The sequence below is a fragment of the Salmo salar genome, chromosome ssa17, assembly GCF_905237065.1.
Source record: "Salmo salar chromosome ssa17, Ssal_v3.1, whole genome shotgun sequence".
Taxonomy (NCBI): Eukaryota; Metazoa; Chordata; class Actinopteri; order Salmoniformes; family Salmonidae; genus Salmo; species Salmo salar.
Window position 1 is genome coordinate 62967475 of NC_059458.1, and position 25578 is coordinate 62993052.

The 25578-nt window shown below is 46.4% G+C and overlaps 1 protein-coding gene across 5 annotated transcripts in view; it reads left to right on the plus strand.

Annotated features, from left to right (window-relative positions):
* LOC106576317 (synaptotagmin-1) overlaps positions 1–25578 on the plus strand; it is a 216036-nt gene that overhangs the window by 98185 nt on the left and 92273 nt on the right. Inside the window, exon 1 of one of the 5 annotated variants that reach the window (XM_014153429.2) lies at positions 9996–10211. The exons of the other annotated variants lie outside the window; for them this stretch is intronic. The gene's annotated coding sequence lies outside the window, so the exon portion shown is untranslated. Of the gene's footprint in view, positions 1–9995; positions 10212–25578 lie in introns of those variants that run through there. 5 annotated transcript variants of the gene reach the window in all.

The following is a 25578-nucleotide window of genomic DNA, read 5'->3' on the forward strand; positions in this document are numbered from 1 at the left end:
TAGAGAACACAAATTAACGGGAATAAATGCATACATTCATAAACCTTCACAGGTGTACGATATGTCATACAGTATATGCATTACAGGAGAAAAATGGGCACAACACTTTTCAAGTGATTCATGTTCAAGCAAGCAGTATCGTCACTAGCGAGCTCCTGTTATGGTAGTGACATTGAATGTTACAGTGATGACACTGAGAGTTATGGTGGTGACACTGAGAGTAACGGCGGCGACACTGAGAGTTACCGTGGTGACATTGACAGTTACGGTGGTGACATTGTGAGTTACGGTGGTGACATTGCGAGTAACGGTGGTGACATTGAGAGTAACGGTGGTGACATTGTGAGTTACGGTGGTGACATTGCGAGTAACGGTGGTGACATTGAGAGTAACGGTGGTGAAATTGTGAGTTACGGTTGTGACATGGAAGGTTATGGGCAGATGCAGAGCCGGACTCCTCTATGGGGAATGACTCCCCACCGAGAAATAATCTGCATCCGTGATAAGCTTCATTGGCTGTTCAGGGCCAATGTTGTAATTCCCCAAAGACGAAGCTCAGCTCAACCCCGTTACAGATGTGTGTCGTCGCAAATCACCCTCAACAGCACATGTTTCACCCTGTCTTTCCCCAGCAGATCTATCGGTGACTCTTTCCTAGGGTAACCACAATCAGTTCAGGCACTCGGCTGATCTATTGCCCTCGCTCAGCAGTGGAGTAGGATCATTAGTTGGGTGTATTTTCTGTCTGGGAGAAGCGTAACGAGAAACGAGCAGCATTCGCTGTGGGTGTGAAGATAAAAAACCTGCTGCTTTCATCAACGAGCCTTAATGATCCTCAAAAAACAGACTAGTTTATATGATCACATCTTATAGGCTGAATCCAGGCTGTATCACATCCGGCCGTGATTGGGAGTCCCATAGGGCGGCGCACAATTGGCCCAGCGTCGTCCGGGTTTGGCCGGGGTAGGCCGTCATTGTAAATAGGAATTTGTTCTTAACTGACTTGCCTAGTTAAATAAAGGTTAAATAAAATACATTTACATTTAAATTATAAGAAGGGATGTCTATTAATTTGCTCTAATTGTGACGGAGTGACAGGCAATTAAGGAACACGGTGTGTGTTTCAATGCCTCTGTCATCTCTGGGAATGTGCGGGGGGGAATTAAAAAGCACATCAGCCCTAAGCTTATGGTAGAGCTGGTATATGGTCGTGGAGGTAAAAGCAGCTTATTGTCAAGGCTGTCAACTCCACAACATGGAGAATGGAATCTCATAAGCATGAAGTAACATTGGTCATTGGGAATTGCCTCAACATGGGTGACCTTTGGCTCCATTTACTACAGTTGAGCAGGTTCATGTATGTTGTCACTGTGCGTGGCTGCTCATGCGTGGATTCATGTTAATGTGTGAGTGATATTAATTGAGAAGAGGAGAAATTAATTTAATCAGTGTTAATTATTAGAATGACCTTTATTTAAATTGGCTATTGTGACTGTTTACAAGTCTCTAATCTCAATGTCATGTAGAGTGTGTGGGTCAATACATTTTTTTCTGGTAGGGTGGGTATGTTTTTCTGTGCGTGCGTGTGTGTGTGTGTGTGTGTGTGTGTGTGTGTGTGTGTGTGTGTGTGTGTGTGTGTGTGTGTGTGTGTGTGTGTGTGTGTGTGTGTGTGTGCACGAGAGGGAGTGCTCAGTGACAAACCCTCAATCTCTACGTAAGAGCTGCTACTGTTCAGGTCTCCCCACTTCTGCACTCCATTTTTTTCTCTCTCTCTCTCTCTCTCTCTCTCTCTCTCTCTCTCTCTCATTCTTTTGCTCACTCTTCTCCATCTAACTCTCTCTTCCTCTAGCTTTTCTTCCCTGCTTTCTCTCCCTTTTTCCTCCACTCATCCATTCTTCTCTCTCCCTCTATCTGTCCAGGCCATCTCCCCATCTCTCTCCCAGCAGGTCACAGCCCCTTCTGGTCTAAGTATAGACACCAGGGGGGAACCCTGTGATGTGGCCAGCTACAGTATTCCCACACTGGGCCACTTCACCACCATCACGCTGGGCCCATCTACTGTCAGACTCCCCACTCCAACCACACACACTGCTCACTCCACCAACCACAGCACGGCAATGAGTCAATCCACACACTATCGGGAAGGGCAGAGAGTAGTTGGAAACATGAGAGTGTCACACGCTGATCAGTTTCACCTGTCCTTGTGATTGTCTCCACCCCCTCCAGGTGTTGCTTATTATCCCCGGTGTATTTATCCCTGTGTTTCCTGTCACTCTGTGCCAGTTTGTCTTGTTTGCCAAGTCAACCAGCATTTTTCCTTGCTCCTATTTTTCCCAGTCTCTGTTTATTTCTAGTCCTCCTGGTTTCGACCCTCTGCCTGTTCTGACTACCAGCCTGCCTATCCCCTTGTACTGTTTTGGACTCGGATCTGGTTTCTGACCCCTGCCTGGCCTGACCTCGAGACTGCCTATTGCCTGGTACTGTTTGGACTCTGACCTGGTATATGAACTCTAGCCTGTCACCGACCTGCCTTTGCCTACTCCCTTTGTTATAATAAATATCGGAGCTCGACCATCTGCCTCCTGTGAATGCATTTGGGTCTCGCCTTGTGCCCTTATTGTAACGGCTGTCTTTGGAAAGAGTAGACCAAGGCGCAGCGTGGTTAGTGCTCATCATGAATTTATTAAAGATAGAACACTTTAACCAAATAAACAAGAAACCGACAGCCAAACAGTTCTGTCAGGTGCAAACACTAAACAGAAATGAACTACCCACAAACCCCAAAGGAAAACAGGCTGCCTAAGTATGACTCCCAATCAGCGACAACGATGTACAGCTGTCCCTGATTGAGAGCCATACCAGGCCAAAGCAAAGAAATACAAAGCATAGAAAAAAGGACATATAATGCCCACCCAAATCACACCCAGACCAAACCTAAATAGAGACATAAAAAAGGCTCTCTCAGGTCAGGGCGTGACACTTATAGAAAGTTGATGTTCAGGATTTTTAAATAAGAGAGGGAGAGAATCAGAGGTCTGAGACAGTCAGACATTTGAATGTATGTGTCAGTCTCAATGTGAACTGCAAAGGTATAAACAAGTCCTGGTTTAAGTTGCACTCCACCTTCAAGACCAACCATCCATTGGCATCAATGTGTTATTCATGCCACGGATCAAGTTTCAAGTCATCTGTGTCATCCAGGATCTTGAATCAGGATGGTGGCCATGCAGCTCATTCCAGATATGAGCAGAGTGACCTTGAACGACCTGGTCTGTATATAGTTGATAGATGGAAAGGCAGCGGTATGTCTGCTGAGGTAATTGAATTATCAGACCCTCCACAGGCTAGGGTAATGACTGCTCTCCAAATCTTCCCTAATCCCCTATCCCAGTCCTCTACACAGACAGGCCCTGCCTGGAGCTCTCTGACTGTCTGACACAGGCAGCACTAACTCCTATACCCTGACTCTGTCTGTACACCCAGCCTGCTGGCATACAATACTGTAATATACAGTGCCTTCGGAAAGTATTTAGACCCCTTGACTTTTTCCGCATTTATGTTACATTACAGCCTTGTTCTAAAATTAATTAAATAAATCAAAATGTCCTCAGCTATCTACACACAATACCCCATAATGACAAAGCAAAAACAGTTATTTAGAGATTTTTACAAATAAATAAATAACCAGAAAGTATTCAGACCCTTTTCCATTAGACTCAACATTTTTCCCAGTGCATCCTGTTTCCATCGATTATCCTTGAGATGTTTCTACAACTTGATTAGAGTCCACCTGTGTTGAATTCAATTGATTGGACATGATTTGGAAAGGCACATACCTGTTTATATAAGGTCCCACAGTTGATAGTGCAAATCAGAGCAAAAACAAAGCCATAAGGTCGAAATAATTGTCTGTAGAGCTCCGAGACAGGATTGTGTCAAAGTACAGATCTGGGGAAGGTTACCAAAACATTTTTGCAGCATTAAAGGTCCCCAAGAACACAGTGGCCTCCATTATTCTTAAATGGAAGAAGTTTGGAACCACCAAGGCTCTTCCTACAGCTGCCCCCCCAGCCAAACTGAGCAATCGGGGGAGAAGGGCCTTGGTCAGGGAGGTGACCAAGAACCCAATGGTCACTCTGACAGAGCTCTAGAGTTCCTCTGTGGAGATGGGAGAAACTTCCAGAATAACAACCATGTCTGAAGCTCTCCAGCCAATCAGGCCTTGATGGTAGAGTGGCCAGACAGAAGCCACTCCTCAGTTAAAGGCACATGACAGCCCACTTGGATTTTGCCAAAAGGCACCTAAAGACTCAGACCATGAGAAACAAGATTGAACTATTTGACCTGAATGCCAAGTGTCACATCTGGAGGAAATCTGGCACCATCCCGACGGGGAAGCATGGTGGTGGCAGCATCATGCAGTGGGGATATTTTTCAGTGGTAGGGACTGGGATACTAGTCAGGATTGAGGCAAAGATGAACGGAGCATAGTACAGAGAGATCCTTTATGAAAACCTGCTCCAGAACGTTCAGTACCTCAGACTGGGGCGAAGGTTCACCTTCCAACAGGACAACGACCCTAAGCACACAGCCAAGACAACACAGGAGTGGCTTCGGGACAAGTCTCTGAACGTCCTTGAGTGGACCAGCCAGAGCCTGGACTTGAACCCGATCTAACATCTCTGGAGAGACCTGAAAATAGTTGTGCAGCAATGCTCCCCATCCAACCTGACAGAGATTGAGAGGATCTGCAGAGAAGAATGGGAGAAACTCCCCAAATACAGTTGGCCAAGCTTGTAGCGTTATACCCAAGAAGACTCGAAGCTGTAATCAGCGCCAAAGGTGCTTCAACAAAGTACTGAGTAAGGGGTCTGAATACTTATGTAAATGTGATATTTAACTTTTTTATTTGTAATACATTTGCAAAAAATGAAGAAAAAAAACTGTTTTTGCTTTGTGATTATGGGGAATTGTGTGTAGATTGATTTTAGTATAAGGCTGTAACGTAACAAAATTTGGAAAAACTCAAGGGGCTAGAATACTTTTATTTCACTGTATATTCGATAGGAGCGACGTGTTTGGTGAGTAAAAGACCAAGATACACTTCCATGTAGTGCATTGTGTGTGTGTGTGTGTGTGTGTGTGTGTGTGTGTGTGTGTGTGTGTGTGTGTGTGTGTGTGTGTGTGTGTGTGTGTGTGTGTGTGTGTGTGTGTGTGTGTGTGTGTGTGTGTGTGTGTGGACGTTCATGTGTGTGCGTGTGTGTTAATATAGCTCTTCATTCCTCTCACGTCGGTGTCCTCTGAGTCCAGGATGGTTCTTGAGGTGTAAAGGGGGCCGTCCTCTCTCCATGAAAACATCTTTATTAAATACCCCTCCTGAGAGAGATAGGAGGTGACCCATGACCCTCTCAGAGGTCATGGAACCTAGACCTGGTGACTGGCTGTGGGGACTGACTGTCTCCTCTCAGTCAAACCACTGGAGAGCCAAAATGCTCACTACACACATCGCAGGGGAGCCACACCATCTTGTGGGTGGAGGAGAGTTAGCTTGCTTGCTCGGTCTACGCCTCTGCTTTGAATTTTTGGTAATTAGTCAGACACAAAATAGCTGTTCACTTCCACCTCCGGTCAAGTAATATCCTATAATATAGTATAGTGAGTTGTGAAGATGACGTGATTACATAGGCACTGTGAAAAGTGGTTATTTTAGATGAAGAGACCCCTGGGTGTGAATGGTGTGCCTCTGTCTGTTATCCAGCTGAAATGAACCTCTCTGTTTTATCAGCCCAGCTCCATGGAGATTCAGTTAGAACAGAGTGTTGGTGATGGATAAGCCCTCCCTCCCCCTCCCTCCCTCCCTCCCTCCCTCCCTCCCTCCCTCCCTCCCTCCCTCCCTCCCTCCCTCCCTCCCTCCCTCCCTCCCTCCCTCCCTCCCTCCCTCCCTCCTCTCTCTTCCCCCCTCTTCACTCCTCTCTCCTATCCAAGCATCTGTGCAGAGTCAGTGGTGTTGGCATGTGCTAATGACCCCAGCAGGGTGTGTGTGTGTGTGTGTGTGTGTGTGTGTGTGTGTGTGTGTGTGTGTGTGTGTGTGTGTGTGTGTGTGTGTGTGTGTGTGTGTGTGTGTGTGTGTGTGTGTGTGTGTGTGTGTGTGTGTGTGTGTGTGTGTGTGTGTGCGCGCCAACAGAGAGTGAAAGGAGCACCTGTGCATGTTGAAAAGAGCCTGCTGGTCCTACATTATGAACAGCACCACATCCTCCAGTCTGGATTGATAGAGCTTTAAGGCAGCTTCCTGCCTGCGGAACAGAGAGAGAGAGTATAACGAGGCTATCAGATGTAATTAAAGCAAGTGTCTCTTCTCTGTAAGAAAGTCAGAATACTCAGAAATATGTCTGACTCACTAAGAATTCTTTGAACAGTATAACACCCATGAGTAGTGTGGAAATGAGCTGACTATGACGGGGGAATAATAACCATACAGACTGGACTATTCCTAGGATGGAAGACAATGCAGGTGACAGACAGGCTGAGTTGGGACTCGACTATGACAGATAATATCTCAATTTACAGGGATGCAGGAAGGGCTAGGACTGTCAAAGTATATCTTAAAATGTTGACCTTTTGGAGATTGGCTGCCTTTTTCTCTTCCCACTCCTTTTATCTCCATCTCTTTCTTCTGCCCTCTCTTCTTCTCTCCACCTTTCTTTCTCTGTCTCTCTCTTCCTGTCCCTGCTGACCCTCTGACTCCCCACTCCTCACAGCTAGCATTCTTCGGGAAGACAAACTCTTCACTTCAGGCTCTCTTCATGAACTTGGCAGCCGAGAGCTAGGTTGTTAATTTATTTCCCCCTCCAAGAGAATCATTCTGCTCCTCATGGGCCACTAGACAGAAGTCAGGCCAAGATTATTTCATTAAATGTTTTTTTTGGGGGAGGGGGTTCCAGTTTTTTTTTCAACTTTTTTGGAGTGGACCCCCTCTCTCTTTCTTTTTGGAATTGACAACACTTTGTGTTCATCTCAGTCTGATGGGCTGGAGCCTCGTAGTCCCCAAAGCTTCCAGAACAAAGCCTGTTGACTGTATCAACTAAATGGTGGATGACAAAGTCTAGGAGAGAGAGGAGACCAGGATGAAATATTTATTTGGCAGCCATTTGCTGTTATGTTGTGTCTCACTGTCTTGATCTAGCTAGCTAACGTAGTCTGTTTGTTAGTTTGATTTGTTTGTTTGCATGGATTCGTTTTTGGTTTCTAGTCTCTTGTGACGTTTCATCTGAAAAAGGGAAACGTTTTTCTGTGACTCCTGACTTCAAGGCTCATTACATCTAATCATGCAGTGGTGTACTGTGGCCTTGTTTTCTCTCCGTTGTTGTTGTTGTGTTGTTGTTGTTGTTTTACCATTCACTGCATATTTACGATAACAGGACATGAAATGTTGCCATGGGGACAGACCCACCCCGGGACAACAGAAGGCATTAAGGCACTGAACCACAGAGGAGAAAGCCTTCCAGCCAATCAGCAAACAGCTCACTGTTGCCAAGGTGTTGTCGAGATGAGAGATAGGATTGAGATAAGAAGTGAATGTGTACAGTGTGTTTGCACCTTTCAATAGCTCATAGTACTGTTTGGATTTCCACGTTTTTCTCTCTGTCCATAGTCCAGTGACATACCTTATAGAAGTCCGAGAGCATGACGGCTCACATTACCATTCTCAACTCAGCCTGTCTGTGAGCACATTGCTCACATGAAATATTCTCTCTGATTGAGCCTTTTCATGCAAGACGTTTCGTCCACCTGCTGAGACGGGAACAGCTCTTTACCCTCCAACCCCTAGGGTCAGTAATTATTACCCCAGGGCCCTGTTAAGTCACTAACCATTTTACAGCTGCCTGCATTTAATGTTCACAGAGCCATTACGATCAGCTAGCTTGAGTCTCACCTAGACGACGATCCGTGGCTTTTCACTGTTGTCCTCTTTGCCTTAGTTCCCTCCTCTCTGAGAACTCAGTGAGATCTATCACTGACAGACTGCATGCTATGGCTAGTCAGACACTGGAGGTGTTAACTGGGCTGCAGTTTGCAGACTACAGCTGTATTTTTAGAACAGCCTCTGTGGAGCTGTGGTGTTGGGGTGTGTGTGTGTTTGTTTGAGAAGCTGTGGGGTGAGCTCGTCAGGGACATGGAAGATAATCTCCAACCCCCCTCATTTCCTCCCTTTCCTGTCTTCCTGAGACCACTGGGGCGGAAATCTGCCCTGTCCCCACGCAGCGTCACTCCTATCCGCAATACACACACCCAAATACACACACACACCACACACACACACACACACACACACACACACACACACACACACACACACACACACACACACACACACACACACACACACACACACACACACACACACACACACACACACACACACACACACGGCCACAGATAGATGGGCTTTAACAACCACAGTTTTCTGACCGAGGCTCAAGCTTCTAGCCAAACAAGCCAACTTGTAAGGAAGCTTAGACCAGGTGAAGTTAATCATTAACACAGCCTGCCTGGCTTGTCTGTTTGCTTTTTGTTGCCTTGCCGCTGGGCTGGCTACAGTGTCCGACAGCCCTGTGTGTCATCACAAACACCATGCGCCTCTCACTCCACATGTTTTATCAGCTTAACAAGGCCTATTTCCATCATGTAGTTCACAGTTGGTTCTGTCTGTTGTTTATTGAACCGTTGAACTCCCTTCTTCTACTTTAGCCCACCGAAAGACGCCCATTGTTTTTGAAATAGGAAAAGTTGACAGAGCTCCATTGTAAGACTTGTGTGAATACTGGTTTCAAGGTCAGTTGAGGCGAATGCATGAGTTGGGAGTTTCAGGACCTCCAGTATGTGGGGGGGTGGGGGGTTCAGGGTCAGAACCTTAGTGGTTCTTGAATAATGGAATTAAACCACACCAAACCAAGCCTCTACTGCCAGGGGGACTCTTTTGAGGTACACAAGGCCATGCTAATACTGTCCTCCACTGTATGTAATGTATAAACCATATATCTACAGTGAAAATCTAATGTATAAACCATATATCTACAGTGCCTTCGGAAATATTCAGACTCCTTGACGATTTTCACATTTTGTTATGTTACAGCCTTATTCTAAAATAGATTAAAACGTTTTTTTTCCCTCATCAATCTACAAACAATACCACATAATGACAAAGCAAAAACAGTTTTTAGAAATGTTTGCAAATGCATAAAAAAAAAACTGAAATATCACATTTACATAAGTATTCAGACCCTTTACTCAGTACTTTGTTGAAGCAACTTTGGCAGCGATTACAGCCTCAAGTCTTCTTGGGTATGAGGCTACAAGCTTGGCAAACCCGTAGTTGGGAAGTTTCTACCATTCTTCTCTGCAGATCCTTTCAAGCTCTGTCAGGTTGGATGGGGAGCGTTGCTGCCCAGCTATTTTCAGGTCTCTCCAGAGATGTTCGATCAGGTTGAAGTCCGGGCTCTGGCTGGGCCACTCAAGGACATTCAGAGACTTGTCCTGAAGTCACTGCTGTGTTGTCTTGACTGTGTGGGTCTAATACTTTCCGAATGCACTGTAACTACCTTATGCTCTGTTGATTGGATGTCCTGGTTTCCTTCTGTTGGCTGTTGCTGTCTCTCGCTGGGTGTGCTGTATTTCCCCTCAGCTTTACATCTGGCTGTGTGGAGCGGTGTTGTGAGACAGCACCTTTACAGAGAGAAAGAGAGAGAGACTTTCTATACTACAGATAGAGGATATGTGTGCTATCTGTGAATGTATGGTTTAGTACAAGGGAGAGAGAGACTATTGTTTTTAAGAGCAGAAAAGGAGGTAGTGGGTGGTTACATGTCAAAGAGCGGCTCTATCAAAGAGAGAGAGAGAGAGAAAGCGAGAGAGACGGTGTGAGTGTGACAGGGAGAGAGAGAAGGGGAGGGGCTGGAGTGGGTGGGCGGGAAGAGTGGGAGGGAGTGTCAGAGAGAGGAAGAGAGAGATGAAACAAGCAAGCAAGGGAATCAGAGCTTGCCTGCCGGAGCTGGGTTGTGTTTGGTGCGTGAGCGCTAGCTGATCCATCAACGTGCGAAAAGGACCTCGCTGAGCGTTCATCCCAAGCCTCAATCACCCTCAACTCCCCCAGAGCCCTTCCAGAAACCCCTCTAGGCTGTAAGGAGGACCCAGACTTGAGCACGTGCTGCCAGGTAAGACACAGAGCTTGGAGGCTCTCCGCTGAGAGAGACTACTGTACAGAGAACAGATCGTGAAAGCGCTTAGCGGTGCCTGTGTAGACTCCGGAGGTGATTCCTTAAACACAATGATCTTATTGGAATGGATGTGGCTTGCAAGGAGAGAGGTGGAAGGTGTTGTTTCTCATCTGTGTCTGTGAGTGTGTCAGTGTGTGTTTGTGCACGTCAGCTGATGCGGGTCACAGGGCATATGTAACCTGATTGGAACAGGTCAGCTTTTATGTGAGAGCAGTCAGTTTGTTTCTGACTCTAGCTCCTCTTTAATGGCAGACGTCAAGGGACATCAATACATCCATTTACAGAAGAAAAAAACGAAATAGGAAAAGTCGTTTTTTGATTTGGATCCCGTTTAGTAAATTGGCCTTAATAGCTGTTGTTCACGTTGTTTTCTGATGTATTTCATTGCTCTCTTTTCCTCACGAATGTGGCAAAGTGCTTGTTAGATCTTGTCATCATCGCAGGAATTTGTCTCAGAGCATGAATAAAGGATTACTGTATGTATTTTCTCACCTCACTCCTGCTGAAAGACTGGCATGCCGTCTTTCTCCCGTTCCACGAAAGCTGACAGCAAATGGCTCTGTGTTTGTGAATGCACGATATGTGTCTGTGTGTGTGAGTGCATGCACGTGCATGTGTGTCTGTGTGTTTGCGTTTGTGTGTGTATATGCATCTGTGTGTGTGCGTGGTTGTGTGTGACCCGGCTGGACATGGTGGCAGAGTTGAAAGCATCCGTGGCATTAGTGAAAGGCTGGGATGAGCGGAGTCCCGCTGGTGTTGGGCTGGGCTTCAGATGCAGCGCTGGGACTGGGAGGGAGGGAGGGAGGGAGGGAGGGAGGGAGGGAGGGAGGGATATTCCGTGTGGAACAGCAGAGCCTCTGTCCCCATATGAGACAAAAGACTGGATTCTGCTGACTGAATGATGAATGATTATCAATCACCAAAGAGGAAAATGGGGTTGTCACCAACATGAAATACAAACATGGACATTACAAACTGATACGAGAATTTTGTTCTCAATGTTCTTAAACTGAACTTCAATTAAACTACTCAGTCTGCAACCTAGAGTTTGTAAGATTCTGGTTGAATGAAACAGACAGAGTCCCAGCTTACATTAGTCAAAATGTTTATTCACGAGGGCTCTCCCAATCATACAAGCACATAGCCTTTTATACCTTACATTTGGTCATACCATATGTCATACCCCCTTATAAATGCCCCTCCTCTTCTTCAACACTGTCAATGCTTATTTACAAATCTTCTCCAACACATACGTTCTTTATCATATCCTGCAACATGTTACATAATCTACTGTCAGCCTAAAGGTTTCTCCCCTCCCTGGGTGGGGAGACCTTCTTCCTGTTATCAGTTTCTGTCACGCCCTGACCTTGGAGATCTTTTATTCTCTATTTTGGTTGGGTCGGGGTGTGACTAGGGTGGGCATTCTAGTTTCTTTATTTCTAGGTTGGCTTGGTATGGTTCCCAATCAGAGGCAGCTGTCTATCGTTGTCTCTGATTGGGGATCATATTTGGGCAGCTTTTTCCCACCTGTTGGCCGTGACAGTATCACAGTGGTCACAAGTTCCTTTTTTCCTATGCACACACTGTCTCGCCTATATTGCTAAATGGAAAAGTCTTAACTTGTCCTACGCACACACATTAGAGAATTCTAGTCTTATGATTCAAATACACACTGCTCCAAAAAATAAAGGGAACACTTAAACAACACAATGTAACTCCAAGTCAATCACACTTCTGTGAAATCAAACTGTCCACTTAGGAAGCAACACTGATTGACAATAAATGTCACATGCTGTTGTGCAAATGGAATAGACAACAGGTGGAAATTATAGGCAATAAGCAAGACACCCCCAATACAGGAGTGGTTCGGCAGACCACTTCTCAGTTCTTATGCTTCCTGGCTGATGTTTTGGTCACTTTTGAATGCTGGCGGTGCTTTCACTAGTGGTAGCATGAGACGGAGTCTACAACCCACACAAGTGGCTCAGGTAGTGCAGCTCATCCAGGATGGCACATCAATGCGAGCTGTGGCAAGAAGGTTTGCTGTGTCTGTCAGCGTAGTGTCCAGAGCATGGAGGCGCTACCAGGAGACAGGCCAGTACATCAGGAGACGTGGAGGAGGCCGTAGGAGGGCAACAACCCAGCAGCAGGACCGCTACCTCCGCCTTTGTGCAAGGAGGAGCAGTCCTCCATGTGCTCGCCAGAGGTAGCCTTACTGCGATTAGGTACCGAGATGAGATCCTCAGACCCCTTGTGAGACCATATGCTGGTGCGGTTGGCCCTGGGTTCCTCCTAATGCAAGACAATGCTAGACCTCATGTGGCTGGAGTGTGTCAGCAGTTCCTGCAAGAGGAAGGCATTGATGCTATGGACTGGCCCGCCCGTTCCCCAGACCTGAATCCAATTGAGTACATCTGGGACATCATGTCTCGCTCCATCCACCAACGCCACGTTGCACCACAGACTGTCCAGGAGTTGGCGGATGCTTTAGTCCAGGTCTGGGAGGAGATCCCTCAGGAGACCATCCGCCACCTCATCAGGAGCATGCCCAGGCGTTGTAGGGAGGTCATACAGGCACATGGAGGCCACACACACTACTGAGCCTCATTTTGACTTGTTTTAAGGACATTACATCAAAGTTGGATCAGCCTGTAGTGTGGTTTTCCACTTTAATTTTGAGTGTGACTCCAAATCCAGACCTCCATGGGTTGATAAATTGGATTTCCATTGATTATTTTGGTGTGATTTTGTTGTCAGCACATTCAACTATGTAAAGAAAAAAGTATTTAATAAGATTATTTATTTCATTCAGATCTAGGATGTGTTGTTTAAGTGTTCCCTTTATTTTTTTGGAGCAGTATATTTCACTCCATTATACAGTAACAGGGTGGAATACTTTCAGTCATTACCTTAAACATATAATTACCTTATCACAAACCCACAGCATACACCAGAACAGAATAACTGCTCAGTGAGAATCAGCTTTCCTGATATTAAAGAGTAGGACCTATTTTTTTACAGGCAAGATGGGTGAGTAGAGTTATTATCATCTGGCCTACCCTCCTCATAGGTATCCCCCCTTCCCACGGACTGATGGAGACAGTCATATTCAAATCATTGTGCCTCCTCTCTCTCTCTCTCTCTCTCTCCTCTCTCTCTCTCCATCCTTCTCCCAAGTCTTTATTTCAGATGAATTGATCCAGTCCTCTTTCTATCCCTCCAATCCTTTCCCTCTACTATAAATAGGTCAAACCCAGAGCACGGATCCAGTGGAACGGTGATTAACATTCACAGTTGTTCCCTCATTTAGAAACATGAAAGAGTGAAAGGTTGTCTTATTGTGGAGCTTCAAACGCCTCCTCTCCATTTCCTTCCATTGTCCTCAGCTGGTGTAATCCATGAAAGCCAATGCACGGCCAGTTCTTTTTTTACACATGAATCAAACCTGTCAGATTTCAATTTCATTTCACCTCTTTGCGCCAGGTCTTTTTTTTGTCTCTCCTGGCGGCCAATCTAGTGTATTCACATCCTCTGTAACAATCTGGGCTTTGGAAAATGGATTTGCACTTCCAACAGGGGTCAGGGTAGGCTGAACAATGGACCATGGCTCTACAATCTGGTCTTGTTCAGAGTTATTGTTACCGTTCATATTCATAGAAATGTTAAATGAAGAGATATTCAGCTCTCATCTAGTTCATTTTGAATGGGACAATGTTTAGTGATAGATTGGTGGACACTTACTGTTTTATACAATAGATTCCTTGGCTTGTGTGGAACGTTCCTCAATGGATTTTGACCAGAATTGTAGTTTCAGCATGTATGAGCAATACAATGAGATGGCAAAGAAGTAAACAGACAGACAGGCTGTGTGTGGTGTGTGTGGTGTGCGCGTGCATGTTTGTTCATGTCTTTACATCAATAACTAATGAGCTTCTCTCTGGACACTCAGTTCATACAGTGTTTTTGTTTATCTAGCAGCTCTTCCAGTTAAGTAAATATGTTTGCCTTTGTCAAGCAAACGGTAAAGTAGGAGCAGCGTGTGACCTTCATGCAACCTTGTAGTGACGTTGGGCGTGTTTCTGGGTTATTTAGTGGTGGCAGAAGAGTATATTTGATTTCTTGTGTCATAAATATAAAAAAACAGGGCAATAGAGAACGGGAGGGGGAGAAAGAGTACAAGAGAAACAGAGAAAGAGAGAACAAGAGAAAGAGAAAACGAGAGAGACAGACAAAGAGAGAATGACAATTCTAGAGAAAGAGAGAGAAGGGAGGAAGAAACAAGGTGAATCAGAGAGAGTGTCACGGAAGACGCATGTTTAGACAATAGACCTGTGTGTGTTTGTGTGTTTGTGTGCGTGCGCTCTGACCTGTGTACTACTCTCCCTACTACTTTCCACTCTGCTGGACTCTGTCCTTCCTCTGTGACTCACCACCTCAACGCCCACTCTGATTGTCTATCCATCCTTACTGCCGGGAGATGGAGGACAGAACTCAACCTCTCCAAACGCCCAGGGTGATGTCTGCGGTCACATTGGTGGTTGGTCTCTCATGACGCAGTGATCAGAAGCTTTATTCACAGAATACACTACTTTATTCTTAGGATGGAATTGGATATGAATAGAGATTGATTGTGTGGTTTTCAATCAGTGAAATGATTGGGGTAGCTAATGGTAGTTTGAGAATTGGGCACATGACAGCTCCAAAGCAAACAAGGCATGAAGGCACCTGCCTGTCGAGAAATGGGCTCATTTAAACACACCCAAGCAGCAAGGCCAAACAGCTCCCTGCAGCCAGCAGCCAGTTCAATTCAGCACCCCCTCTCTTCGGACAGTTCCTTTTGGGTTAGGCACAGCAGTGCTGGCAGTTTCAACAGCCTATATCATTGGACAGTGCTGCCTGCTCAGACAGAGCAGTGCTGGGGGTTTCAGCACCCCTGCTCTCCTGGACAGGGCCAATCAGTTCAGCTGCACATCGGAGAGGTGAGAAAGAGGGGTGAGAGATTTCAGCACCACCTTCTCTACACAGCGACAGCCAGTCAGTGGACTGCAAGGTGACAGTGGATTGGCAGGAGAGAGGTGCTAAAGAGATGCACACTTACCCCCATGCCAGTGGGCTGAATTGTGTGTGTGTGTGTGTGTGTGTGTGTGTGTGTGTGTGTGTGTGTGTGTGTGTGTGTGTGTGTGTGTGTGTGTGTGTGTGTGTGTGTGCGGCGCGCGCGTGCGTGTGTGCGCTTGACCCGAAGCTGCTTCACAAAAATGGGTCATATATAGCAAGCCATAACACATTCTACCATTGATAAGATCACAAAATGCCTTTTGCAAATCTATTCTTAGAGTGGCAGTATCAGCTAATCTTTTTCCAGTGCTGGAACTTTCGCCGTTACCCCACAGATAAGGTTTGGACCCTCTGACGAACTGGAAGCCACGTCAGTTAGTGTTTTAATCCTAGGAATTAGGAGAATCCCTTGTTCCTGAACGTTGGATTCATGTCTGGGATATGTTTGCACAAGAGGTCATCCAAACATTGGGTAATGGCTTCAGCTGCTGGTATGTTTGGCTAGAGTGAGATTATGGGTTTGACACGGAGCTTTTTCGCTTCTCTGGGCAGTGGATGTTCTATCAGGAAGAAGTTAGCCACATGCTTTCCACATGTCAGCGTGTCATCCCCCCCACACACACACACACACACACACACACACACACACACACACACACACACACACACACACACACACACACACACACACACACACACACACACACACACACACACACAGACAAATGCCCCATTTCACAGTCCCAATCAATGTAATTAATCCTTGCTGTCTGTATTAAAGGTGATGTAGTCGCTTTGTCGAGTTACCTTATTGATTTTAATACAGATTTTTTAAATGTACCTACCTACGACACATGCAAGCCACAGCGTCCATAGGATTCTGATTTATAGAGTCAGTTAAAGCCTACCAGTACTATTAATATGTTTTCACTCATTCAATGTGTGGGTTGTTTGAATCTTTAGTGAGTCTTGTAACTTCCGTTAAAATCAATAAAGAGTATTTGACAGCTGTGCATTTGGATCAGTGTGAACGTCATGACTCTGTGAGAAAAAAGGCAACAGTACATGAAAACAGATTATTTCTATTTGCCTTAATAGATGAAAGATGCTTTGATCCGTCGCCCTAAGCTTTGGTGATATGGTCGGTGGGACCACGCATGGAACCATTGTAGATAGCAGCCGCACGGAATTCTTCTGACCAATGAATATCATCCCAATATCCCAGAGGGGTAAATGTCCCGCCCCCAGCCTGGTTATCACACACTACCAGCACCACACCCCTCTCTCTGGGCTTTACCCCTTCTACACATGTCCCCTAATTGAGACAACATGGGGTAGCCAACCAGGGTCATTTGTATGTTGGAATTAGCATAATTGAATAGGCATGAGTTAAGTGTGTTCCAGTGGTGTGTTAATAACATGGTCAGGGCAACTGAGGCAGGCAAACACGTGTCACTGTGTTTGTTCAGCTCAACGCTGCTCCAGCAGGAGCATCCATCCGTTCACTCTTTCTCTCTCTCCTTCCTTCCCTCTATCCCTCCTGCTGTCCCTGTGCAGTGGAGGTGAATGGGGTAATTTTTCACTCTCCCGAGGACGCACTTGTTTGTGGTAGCTAGCTGGGTGAAGCCAGAGAACTGGGCCTGTGTGTTAACGTCCAGGCTCGCAGCGCTGCCGTGTGGACTTGGCGCCCCGTGTGGGGACCGACTGGCCCCAGGGATTCAGACAGACAGTCGCTGGACTCCAGCCAGTGGTTAATTTCCCCTGTGTGTCACACAGATGTGCACGGTGAGAAGCGACATCCTGGCCCTATCGCCTTACCTAGTAGCCCCATCTCCCAGCTCTGACCAAAGCTCATCTTTCATTTTAAAAGCTTCTGTCTTTGTAGTGTCTTTCTACCCAGAGTCCACTGGTAAACCCCCACTCAGGTGCAGCTATAGCCAGTGTATGTACTGTATGTCAGCCAGCTGCATAAAAGCAGAAGAAAGTCAGAGGAGGCAGGGAGGTGAACTGGAGGGAAAGCGAGGGTATGATGAGGGAGGGAGGGAGGGAGGGAGGGAGGGAGGGAGGGAGGGAGGGAGGGAGGGAGGGAGGGTATGACGGTAGGATGGGGGGGGGATTTTTCCATCCCAGGTGTCGTCCTTGTTACTGGGTTTGTGTGAATCAGGGGTCTGACTGCTGCTGCTCGCCTGTTTCCTCTCCCTCTGTGTCTGAGTGATCAGGTTCCACTCTGGGCAGAACAACCCTGTCTGATTCTGCACAGTGGGACAGCTCTCCGGCCTTAAGACAACACTCAGACTAGCAGTAGCAGTAGTAGTAGTAGTCAGTGGCGGTCAGTGCCGGTATTTTTATCCCTGTTTTGTTTGCTTCTGTTTAAGAAACGTTTTTCAACAGAATCGGCGGATTGAATACACCCCTGATCATAGCTGTCACGGCTTCTGCCGAAGTCGATGCCCCTCCTTGTTCGGGTGGTGCTCGGCGGTCGACGTCACCGGTCTTCTAGCCATCATTGATCCATTTTTCATTTTCCACTGGTTTTGTCTTGTCTTCCTACACACCTGGTTCCAATCCCATTCATTACATGTTGTGTATTTAACCCTCTGTTTCCCCTCATGTCCTTGTCAGAGATTGTTTGTTGTTATGTGCTCGTGTCTTTTGTATTGGTGCGCGACGGATTATTTTACCCATGTTATTTTTATGTACGTTAGTTTTTGGAGTTTGTTTTATCTTTATTAAAATATTCCAGTTACACCAAGTTGGTTACTCCTGCGCCTGACTTCCCTGCCACCTACACACACGAGAATGACAATAGCAGACACGTTGTATTCATTCTAGCCTCTATGCACTCTCCTCCTCTCACGTTTCACTTCGTTTGTGGACTTCAATGAACAACACATCAGCTGTATGTGACCAGGAGAAAAAACCTTTCCAAGCCAAACCATATCATAACCGCTACACACAGACTACATCTTTGTTACCATATGAGCTAAATTAACATCCTAGTAAACATAGCTAATAGAACTAATGTGTTAGTAAACCTGCTACAATCATGCAGTAACGTTACAGTGTATAGTCAGTAAGCAGTTACACCGGTGGCAATAAATTAATCAAACCAAAAGCTTACCTTGATGTGGAAGAATTCCAGTGTTGTGTTGGATAATCATAGCCAGCTAGCTAACATAGCCTCCCTCTGTTTGAGCAGGGTGTTTGAGTAACTAAACTAACCATCTGCATTTGATAGCTAAGTAAGTGAAAGTGAAAAAAAAGACAATCTCTCTCTCTCTCTCTCTTGCTTCTCCTTCATTTTTGAAGAAATTAATTTGTTGAAAACTGTTAAACTATTGTCTTTCTCTCTCTTTGAGTCAACTACTCACCAGATTCTATGCACTGCAGTGCTATCTAGCTGTCGCTTATGCTTTCAGTACTAGATTCATTCTCTGAACCTTTGATTGGGTGGACAATATGTCAGTTCATGCTGCAAGAGCTCTGATAGGTTGGAAGACGTCCTCCGGAAGTTGTCATAATTACTGTGTAAGTCAATGGAAGGGGGTGAGAACCTAGAGCCTCCTAGGTTTTGTTTTGAAGTCAATGTACGAGGAGGAGGACGGAAGCTAGCTGTCCTCCGGCTACACCATAGTGCTACTGGCACGTCCTGACCAGCAGAGGGAGTAATTGTATTAGTGTTGGTCAGGGCGTGGCAGAGGGTTTGTGTTGTGTATGCATTTCTATGGTCTGTCTAGTTTAGTTTTCTATGTTTAGGATTGGGTGTTGCACTCTCAATTGGAGGCAGGTGTTTCTAGTTGCCTCTGATTGAGAGTCCTATATAGAGGTGTGTGTTTGGTTTGGTTATTTTGTGGGTAGTTGTATTTGCACTGCTTGTAGTTATAGCCTGCACATCTGTTAGCTGTCTTTCTTTGTTTGTTGTTTTTCCGTGTTCGCTATAATAAATATAATTATGAGCACGCAACCCGCTGCGCCTTGGTCTCTACATTACAACACCTGTGACAGCTACCCTACAGAGTGCTGTTGAGGATACTGTAGATCTTCATTGCAAAACTGTTTGTTTTAATCAATTATTTGGTGACATTTGAATATATTTATTATAGGTTTTCAATGATTTACCATTTTTATTTTTATAAAATTCACTAAGGAGGATGGTCCTCCCCTTCCTCCTCTGAGGAGCCTCCACTGGTAGTAGTAGTGGTGGTGGTGGTGGTGTAACGGCCGTCGTTACCACAGCAGTGCAAAAACAACTTCCCACAAAAGACAGGTGGAAAAAGGGCTACCTAAGTATGGCTCCCAATCAGCAACAACGATGTACAGCTGTCCCTGATTGAGAGCCATACCAGGCCAACACAAAGAAATACACAACATAGAAAGAACATAGAAATACAAAACATAGAACAATACCCAAAAACCCCGACAACACAAAACAAACACACCCCTGCCACGCCCTGACCAAACTACAATAACAAATAACCCCTTATACTGGTCAGGACGTGACAGGTGGTCGTGGTAGTAGTAGAAGTTGTAGTAGTAGTAGTTTGTTGTATTAGTAGTACTTGTGGTCATAGTACAGTAGTTGTTGTTGCTGTAGTAGTAGTTGTAGTTGTTGTTGCTGTAGTAGTAGTTGTAGTTGTTGTTTAGTTGTAGTAGTAGTAGTAGTAGTAGTAGTAGTAGTAGTAGTAGTAGGTGTATCAGTAGTTGTTGCTGTAGTGGTAGTAGTAGTAGCAGTAGTAATAGTAGTATTATTATTAGTTGTTGTAATAGTAGTAATGCCTGACTAGGGGGATAGTATGGATCACCTAATTGCTACGGTATATTTGGGATACTACTGCTAAATATACTCTCCTTTGAACAGCACCATTTGTGTGTTTAAGATCATTCATCTCATACAACTGAGGCCCTTCTGTTTGACACTGTCACTTTAATTGATTAGCTTCCTCCAGAAACCAAGGTCAATGTTCTTAGCTCTTCTCTGCTCCCTCCTCCTATGAGATGGGGGTATTGATGACACCTTGACTGAGGCCCCTTCTTGCCACTAGATAATGATGGAGGTTCGACATTTCCCTACAGTGCTGCTTTACATTCACAAGGGTGATCGACAACCAACTCAGGCCTGTATCCTCTCCCAGTCAGAAATCTCTCTCAGGCCTATATTCTCTCCCAGTCAGAAATCCCACTCAGGCCTATATTCTCTCCCAGTCAGAAATCCCTCTCAGGCCTATATTCTCTCCCAGACAGAAATCCAACTCAGGCCTATATTCTCTCCCAGTCAGAAATCCCTCTCAGGCCTATATTCTCTCCCAGTCAGAAATCCCACTCAGGCCTATATTCTCTCCCAGACAGAAATCCAACTCAGGCCTGTATCCTCTCCCAGTAAAAAGCAGCTTAATTAATATCACAGCAATGTCGTTCTGTCCAAAAAAAGGTTCTGATGGATTGAGATTTCAACATGGTTCTCCGGTATTGGTTTTTAGAGGGGGAAACAGAGGTGTTACCTGGAATTGTTTTTTTTTAAATCCACCAGGAGCAGGGTAGATTGTGTTAAATGGAGAGTAATTACTTCTCTTAGCCGTCCATTGGAGAGGCCTTATCAGCCCACCAGCAAGGTCCGATCCACGAGACACAGATCCCAATTAGAGGTGTGCTTTACATGTCAAATGCAGCAGCACACATTCTCTCTCTCTCTCACACTCATGCTTTCTTTTTTTTATCTCTACCCTTATCTCTCTCTATCTTGTACACACACACACACACACACACACCACACAGACACACACACACACAGTCGCACACACACACCACACAGACGCACACACACAGTCTTTCCGTCTAATCTTTTGACGTTTCGGCTCATATTTTCCTCATTTGCCAGGCTGTCAAGGAAAAAACTCAGCATCAAAGGTAAATCCGGCATCAGGGGGAACTTTCGGTGCCCCATTGTAATACTTTTTTTTAAACGAGCAGAACTGAATTGAGCATGGACAATTACATTGACTTCTCTCTCTCACCTCCTCCCTGCTAAGACGGCTGCTTGGAGCTGGGGAGAGGAGGGTGTAGAGGGGTGCGCGTGCAGTCTTCATGATTAACGCCAGGAGATACGGTCCATGTATTATTCATCTTTCGTCACCTCTGCTGAACGGAGGCTGGCAAATCTTCGGGGCACATTGTTCCTGAAAACGTAAGCCAAATTAACGCATCGATAACATCAACTCTCAGGCAAAGACTCTCTCTCCTATTCCTTCAAATGTGGTGAACGAGCTCCTCTCTGGTTGTGAAAAGCCTCCAACGCCCCCGAGACTGTTTGTGAACAGATAAAGATAGTAAAGATAGTAAAAAATATGGTCATAGCTGCCAGGAAGTCTTGTTACAAACCTGAGGGAGCTCATCTTACTATGGCTAAGCAACCCTAATAGGTTCAATATCTGGACTATTCCCATTCAAGGTGGTGTGGGACAACTGAGTGAACCTCTTTTCTATGCCGTTTCTTTATGGTTAACTCATTCTAAGTATACTATTTGAGTATTACAAAGATTAGTGTATGCACACACACACACACACACACACACACACACACACACACACACACACACACACACACACACACACACACACACACACACACACACACACACACACACCCTGGTCAATTGAAATTCAATCTCAGACCCTTTGGAAAACAGCCAATATAGTTTTAACTCCACAGCTGATAATAGCCTCTTTCTCTGTCTCTCTGCCGTAGCTGTCAGTATAAATAACTCCTCTACCTCCTGATATGATAAACCCTTAGGAGAAATGAATTACTCAGGATGCACAGGGAGTGGCAAACACACACTAAAAATAAGATACTGGATTATGATTGCCCGGTTCCTCTTCTTGAATGATCTGTATGCAAACTACGTCTGCCACCCACACTTAATATCTAATTATGTTGATTTATATTCAACATTTGCGTTTTTTCCAGATCCCTTACATCAGTTGTTAATGGTCTGACCCACGCATTCAGAGTCATGGATAGATGCCTGTGTCCTTGAATGGCTAATGGGTGTTACATAACCTCAAGGTCACAGGTCATAGACGGGCGTCCATCTTCAGCTGTTTAATTAAATATCACTCAGGAGTTTGTTGTGTTAATGTAATGGCCAATCCCACATCAGATTCACAATGAATAAACGTAATGTACAGTATGTTCATTCACAGTAGGCAGGCTTTATTATAAGACATTTCACTATGTGAGAGCTTTGCCATGGATCTTTAGAAACCATGAAGCAGACGCAGTAAGTTGACATGCTGTCTCTAGACTAGAATCAATGACACTACAATATGAATAGGTCACAGGAGGCTGCTGAGGGGAGGACGGCTCATAATTGGCTGAAACGGAGCACATAGAAACCATATGTTTGATGTATTTGATACCATTCCACTGATTCCGCTCCAGTCATTACCACAAGCCCGTCCTCCCCAATTAAGGTGCCACCAACCTCCTGTGGACTAGATATATGGAGTTACATGAATAATTTACAAAAACTCCTTCATACCATTTTGCAACCCATCATTGCAACATGGGTTGATATATTAAACCAATACACCCGAGCCATTCAGAATAACTATGAGGTCACCCTGGTACATCACTCTGTAATTGGAAACAAAATTAGACGTCATTCACATTGTTCTTAAACCTTTTCTATGTATGAGAGGTTGTCTGGTGTTGCACACGCACACACACACACACACACACACACACACACACACACACACACACACACACACACACACACACACACACACACACACACACACACACACACACACACACACACACACACACACACACACACACACACACACACACAGAGGCTTAGCTCCTTTTCTGTGAGATGAATGGCACCCTAGGGACCTGCTTGGACCCCCACTTGACTGGCCCAGGTCCACCCAGCTCAGTGAGACTCTCTGGGCCCCACTCCCTCCACCCTCCATCCCCCCAGCCGTCAATCCAGCTATCCATGTTAAGCCTGAGTGGCACTAAAGAGGAACGCACCCCTCCCTTCTCCCCCCACTCCTTCCCAATCTGAGCACAGCTGGCATAAAAATCAAGCACAACATCCAACCTCTCCACGCATACCTACCCACTAACTCAGCCCCCTGCTGTGTGTGTGTGTGTGTGTGTGTGTGTGTGTGTGTGTGTGTGTGTGTGTGTGTGTGTGTGTGTGTGTGTGTGTGTGTGTGTGTGTGTGTGTGTGTGTGTGTGTGTGTGTGTGTGTGTGTCATGTCCCACGCAGACAGGGGGAGTCATGTTCCACCGCCACACGACATAGTGCTCACAGTGAGTGTCTGACCGCCCTCTACAAACCACCACTGAATTATCGAACCAGACGTCTTCCCAGCCCAGCCACAACGGTGCATGGGATGCTTTTGGTAGGAGCTGTTGAAGTTGATGATGGTTGTACACAATTAGAATATATTATGCCATTAAATCCATTTGCGGGTGTTACCATGTTTCCCTTGGAATGTGTGTGACTCAGAGAGCAGTGTGTACGTCCTGTAATGGATGTTTTAACTTGCTTTCAGTAGAGTTCTGTTAAATGCATGCTAAAACTTTTAGCGTGCATTTAAATTCATGAAAGCTTTCTAGGGTTGTTGAGAGGACAGGGACGTAAAATGGAACAGCTTGGCCAGTCAGACCATGCCGGTACCTATAATTAGAGATTTTTTAACAGCACTTAATGAAGTCCCCAGCCACTTTTAAATTAAAAGTAACATTGTTTTGTTTGGGATTTGCTGAAAGGGAGAGAGACAACAAAAGAACGAGGGAGGGAGAGGTGGAAAGGACACAGAAACAAAGAGGCTGGAAGGAAACAAAGTTGTCACCCTCCAGGAGGGGCGGTAATAAGATAAGCTCTACAGCAGTGTGTGTTCAGTGTGCTCACAGATGGCCGTCCTCCTCTCCACCGTCTCCGCCTAGTGGAAAGTGTTCCAACCGCTCCCAGCTTCATTTATCTCCTCCTCACAGCCATGCCACAGGGAGCCGGCGCTGCCTCCCCCTCTCTATCCACCCTCCATCCCCTGGGAGGAGTGGAGCCGTGTCCCCTGCTAGCCCCAGCCAGCTACTCCCCCGCCTGGGAGGAGTGGAGCCGTGACCCCTGCTAGCCCCAGCCAGCTACTCCCCCGCCTGGGAGGAGTGGAGCCGTGACCCCTGCTAGCCCCAGCCAGCTACTCCCCCGCCTGGGAGGAGTGGAGCCGTGTCCCCTGCTAGCCCCAACCAGCTACTCCCCCGCCTGGGAGGAGTGGAGCCGTGTCCCCTGCTAGCCCCAGCCAGCTACTCCCCCGCCTGGGAGGAGTGGAGCCGTGACCCCTGCTAGCCCCAGCCAGCTACTCCTCCGCCTGGGAGGAGTGGAGCCGTGACCCCTGCTAGCCCCAGCCAGCTACTCCCCCGCCTGGGAGGAGTGGAGCCGTGTCCCCTGCTAGCCCCAACCAGCTACTCCCCCGCCTGGGAGGAGTGGAGCCGTGTCCCCTGCTAGCCCCAGCCAGCTACTCCCCCGCCTGGGAGGAGTGGAGCCGTGTCCCCTGCTAGCCCCAGCCAGCTACTCCCCCGCCTGGGAGAAGTGGAGCCGTGTCCCCTGCTAGCCCCAGCCAGCTACTCCCCCGCCTGGGAGGAGTGGAGCCGTGTCCCCTGCTAGCCCCAGCCAGCTACTCCCCCGCCTGGGAGAAGTGGAGCCGTGTCCCTTGCTAGCCCCAGCCAGCTACTCCCCCGCCTGGGAGAAGTAGAGCCGTGTCCCCTGCTAGCCCCAGCCAGCTACTCCCCCGCCTGGGAGAAGTGGAGCCGTGTCCCCTGCTAGCCCCAGCCAGCTACTCCCCCGCCTGGGAGGAGTAACTCCCCCAGACTCCCCCGCTGCCGGCTTATCTCTCCAGACAATGTTGACAGATATTGTTTAGTCAACGTTTAAAATGTCTTCTCCTCGCAGTCAAGTGGAACTTTTGCACGGAGGCCTCTCATCTGCAAGTTTACTCACATGGTATAGGTGACAGTGCTCACTTTCCCTCCCTTGATTTTCAAATAATAAAAGTTTGTATTCACCCTGGTTTATTTTGTATTCTTTACCCCAAGGTGACAAGGATAGGTTCTTTACCCCAAGGTGACAAGGACAGGTTCTGGATCCCAAGATGACAAGGACAGGTTCTTGACCCCAAGGTGACAAGGACAGGTTCTGGATCCCAAGGTGACAAGGACAGGTTCTGGATCCCAAGGTGA